This window comes from Haplochromis burtoni, unplaced genomic scaffold (genome assembly GCF_018398535.1).
Source record: "Haplochromis burtoni strain Fernald_Lab_line unplaced genomic scaffold, NCSU_Asbu1 Contig_1393, whole genome shotgun sequence".
NCBI lineage: Eukaryota > Metazoa > Chordata > Actinopteri > Cichliformes > Cichlidae > Haplochromis > Haplochromis burtoni.
The window spans coordinates 8,200-12,630 of record NW_024583754.1 but is presented as its reverse complement, the minus strand read 5'-3'; the positions used below and the strand labels follow the sequence as shown (position 1 = coordinate 12,630).

The 4,431-nt window shown below is 43.0% G+C and overlaps 1 long non-coding RNA gene across 1 annotated transcript; it reads left to right on the top strand.

Annotated features, from left to right (window-relative positions):
- The first annotated feature begins 1,816 nt into the window (after positions 1-1,816).
- On the top strand, positions 1,817-3,782 carry LOC121813284. The gene is made up of 2 exons (XR_006053620.1): positions 1,817-2,872; positions 3,471-3,782. It is a non-coding gene; the product is annotated as an uncharacterized LOC121813284 (long non-coding RNA).
- Positions 3,783-4,431: the final 649 nt, after the last annotated feature.

Genomic DNA, 4,431 nt, shown 5'->3' with positions numbered 1-4,431 from the left:
GGGTTACACCGGCCTCCGCGAGTGTGACGCTTATTTTGAGCATGAAAAAATAATAAATATAATTTTATTTTTATATTTCAATATCACAATAATCTTCCAATTTAGAACTACAAGTTAAAAAAAGAACTAACATAAATAAAATACACTTCAGCTAAATACTTTAATTTATTTTCCCAAACCACGCGGAGCCGCAGGACTAAAGAGGCACAGTGAAACCCCTGGTGTAGGAGGACACCTGCTCTGTGTCTGGTTAAGTATAAGAGCCCTTTGTTAGGGGGACCGCTGGACTCTTAGCACCAGCTTTGGGGTCACAGGGTCACATCTGGAAAACACCCACACACACACACCAACAACAACAAAACACACACACACACACACACACACAGACGGTACTCTTTGTTCATACCTGTGTAAGACGTCATATGTTAATGAACTTGTGCATATTCATGTAAGCTCAATAAAGAGCAGTGTTACGAGGGAGCAGACGAGAGCGACTGAGGTCAAGTGAAGGAACGGCGCTGTCACAGTTCTCTCCCTCATCAATTGTCTGGTTCCAGCGGTGGGTCTGTGCTAGACGCCTCCAGCTTTCCAGTTTCACTTTACCAGCGGTAATCTTCTCTTGTCTATCTGTATGTTGGTCCTTTTTTATACCAGAGTAGTCGCGATAGCAGTGTGCAGAGTCATGTTCGTTGGGCCAGATGGACATTCGCTCTTGGAGGGATAAACTGACGCGTTTGCTGGGTGTCACAACAAAAATCTACCGTGCTGAGAATTAACCAGCATTGGTACGACCGACACTGAGGACCAGGGAATAAAGATGGATCAAGGATGGACAGGGGGACAACCGGAAATAACTACGAAGGGAAGTACTACTACTACGACACCTTCAATAAACAGAAACCAGACAATGAACCGCAATTGCTAAACAGATACAAACAGATGGGGTGACCCATGACAGCGTAACCCTGGGCGACGTATAATAGACTCAAAAAATAACGAATAATGAAAAGATAATAACTTCCTGGTCACCCCGGACCAACAAGAACTAGACGTAAAAACAGAGGTGAGCTTTATCGATGGCTGCAGCCAAACTCTGGAACAGTCGCCCTACTCCCCGCCCCCCCCCCCCCCCCGCCCACATCAGGTCGTCACCAACACTGGACATTTTTAAAAGCCGGTTGGAAACACATTTGTACTCTGTAGCTTTCAATCCTGACCAGTCTTTATAGTCATTACTGTGTATGTTTCCTATTTTCTCTCTACTCTGTGCAGCACTTTGGCTCAAGCTGTTTTTAAATGTGCTGATAAATAAATGTAGATTTCTTTGAATAAAACAGTGGAGCCGAGCTTTGAGCTCAGTGTGTAACAGTGTGTGTGTGAGAGCCATGTAATGTCCATGTGTGCATGCTGACTGTGCTGCTCTGACCCCCCTCCTCCTTTCTGACCTTGAGTCGTGGGAGACGCAGTGAGTGTTATGATCATGAACAAAGAGACATTCCAACCCTGGCACAGCACTCAACTGACGTATGCACGTTGCCATCCAATCTGTTTTTTTATTATTTTGTTCTCTTTATTGTAATGGTACAAACAACACCAACACACAGATATTAGTACACACAGTGCATAATATTAATGTATTTTTATAGTTCGAGAGCATTCATTTTGTACATATATTTGCAAATCTGTTGCTTGACTGCACACAAGAATTACTCCAGACCAATTACTGACGGATTCAATAAGATTTGATTGATTTGATCATGTCAGGAGTCATCATCAAAGTGTCAATCAATGAACAGATGATGGATCAATAACTGCAGCTGGATTGTGTTTGTTCTCTCCATCAGATTCCTGTCAACTCACAATCGACACAAACACAGTGAACACAAAGCTCCAACTGTCTGACAACAACAGGAAGGTGACACATGTGGAGGAGGTTCAGTCATATCCTGATCATCCAGACAGATTTGATGTTTATCAGCTGCTGTGTAGAAATGGTCTGACTGGTCGCTGTTACTGGGAGGTCGAGTGGAGAGGAGACGTTTATATATCAGTGAGTTACAGAAGCATCAGAAGGAAAGGAGGCAGTAATGACTGTGTGTTTGGAAAAATGATCAGTCCTGGAGTCTGATCTGCTCTGATGATGGTCTATTTGTCTGGCACAATAACAGACGAACATCCATCCTCCTCCTCCTCCTCCTCTGTCTCTAACAGAGCAGCAGTGTATGTGGACTGTCCTGCTGGCACTCTGTCCTTCTACAGAGTCTCCTCTGACACTCTGATCCACCTCCACACCTTCAACACCACATTCACTCAAACTCTTTATCCTGGGTTTAGATTGGTCTCCTGGTTCCTCAGTGTCCCTGTGCTGAGTGGAGTGTAAAGAGTGTCTCCTGTTACAGAAACACTCTGACTGTTGAACAGATAGTTCAGTCTGTACATGTCTGTCTCTTTCACTCACAAACACGTTTTCAGATTCATGGATTCAATCAGTTGATGTTTGAAACTCTTCTAAATGATTCCTTGTAAACTTCTTCCTCTTCAGTCACAAACAAACAGGAAGTGATGTCACATGTGTTCCTGTCCACACAGCAGAATGAGTCTATTGCTGACAGTGATGTACAAACAGAGTGAGCATTTCTGAGGCCCAAAATAAACTGAGTAGTTCACTGAATGAACAATGGACTGTGAGCTCAGTTCCTTCATCATTAGTATGGATTATATATGTATATGTATTATATTAGTATCATATATATCAGGTGCTGCTGCTTTCAGTCATTGTGCAAATGTGCTGTTTGTAAGCTTGTAAAGCTGCAGTCAGCTGAGACTGAAGAAGTCACCTGATCAGTGAGCAAACGTTTCTGAAAACGTCCATGTGCTGCCCCTTTAAGGCAGGCATGATCATTTGGGGTGTGTTTTTGTACCAGCAGACTTGCCTAGTACCTCACCAGTGAACAGTCCTTTAGACAAACTGTCGTCTGTTCCACTTTTTGTTCACTTTTTCTTGCTGAGCCTGAGAGAGCACATGCCTGTAAGTAGTTGCTATCTGTTTTGTAAGCTTTCCCGCGATAGTTTTGTGTAGCAGTTTAGAGGTTTGTGTGGAAAACTTTCTTTTGTGAGGAAAAACGGCCGCGATGCTAACACGTTAGCCCGTCTATGGGATTTCCCATGTAATGTTAGCATTAAGCTAATCGCTAAATGCGTGAGCCTGATAACCAGTGAAAGGGTTTGGATAAGTTTGTGTTTATGTGTTATATACATTGTAGTGCATGGCTTAATGTTTGATGTTGTAAAGAAAATGCAATTACAGCAGAAATGTAATATTTTATTTTTGTTTCTGTACCAGTTTTACAGTGCTTCAAAGTAAACATCTAAAACGTATCCGCTGACTCCTGGATGTTTATTGTGGACCTGTTAGCTATCTGCCAAGCTAGAAACCAGCTTTACACCCTAGTGAGGGCAGAATAGTCCAGATGAACAGAATCAACCTTTTGGGATCAGCCAGCAATGCAGCATCATTGTTGTTCAGGTTCAGAGGTTTGCAGGAATGAACTGATGACCAGAAACAGCTGCAAAGTCCAAAAAATACCAGCTGGAGTTCAGCTGCATTTGAAGAAGTCAAAGAAAAGTAAGGATGGCAAAGGGCGACGTTTTCTTCCAAAGAACTGAAAACATGGTCGACGCCTCATTAGAAGAATCATCTGGACATTTGTGAGGAACTCTAACCAAGAAAGCAACGTCACACAGATCCAACAGACAGTTTCCATGACTGCAAGTGTTCAGTGTAAAAATGCTACATTGCATTATTGCATCCTCTCACCACAGGAGGTGCTGTTGGCACCACTGATTGCTGATCAGCTGTTCTCTGATGATCTGATTGATACTGTGAATAACGGGACTCACTGAGGTGTAAATCAGGTCTGAGTGACCTGTGGAGGGACAGGTTTAAACAGTCCACAGGTCTCACGTCCTGCTCAGTCTGGTAGCAGATACCTCATATTGTTCCAGATGTGCTGACATCACAGTTCCCAGCAGCAGCAGCACAGCTGTGTGATACGATGAATCTCAGTTATTGATCCAACACACAGTAAATACAAAGATCAGGATTTATGATAGTAATCATTATGAGTCTGAACACACGATCACTGAATGTTAGTCTGCACAATAATAAGCTAACACAACCAAACACAGCTTTCAGCTCTTATTTTGAAACTGGCTCATTTAGAGAGCTGTGATGTGAGCGTGCCTGGCTCTGAGGCACTTGGGTCAGCCTCTGTTGTTTAGAAGTGTTACAGACTGTGAATGACACAGACCTGTCAGTTTTCCATGTTTGTCTGTAACACAGCTCAGGGGCTCCATGCTGAACGCATTCATCTAGTGTTATTGATCCAGTACTAATACAGCATTGGGATCAATACTACAATACACAATCAC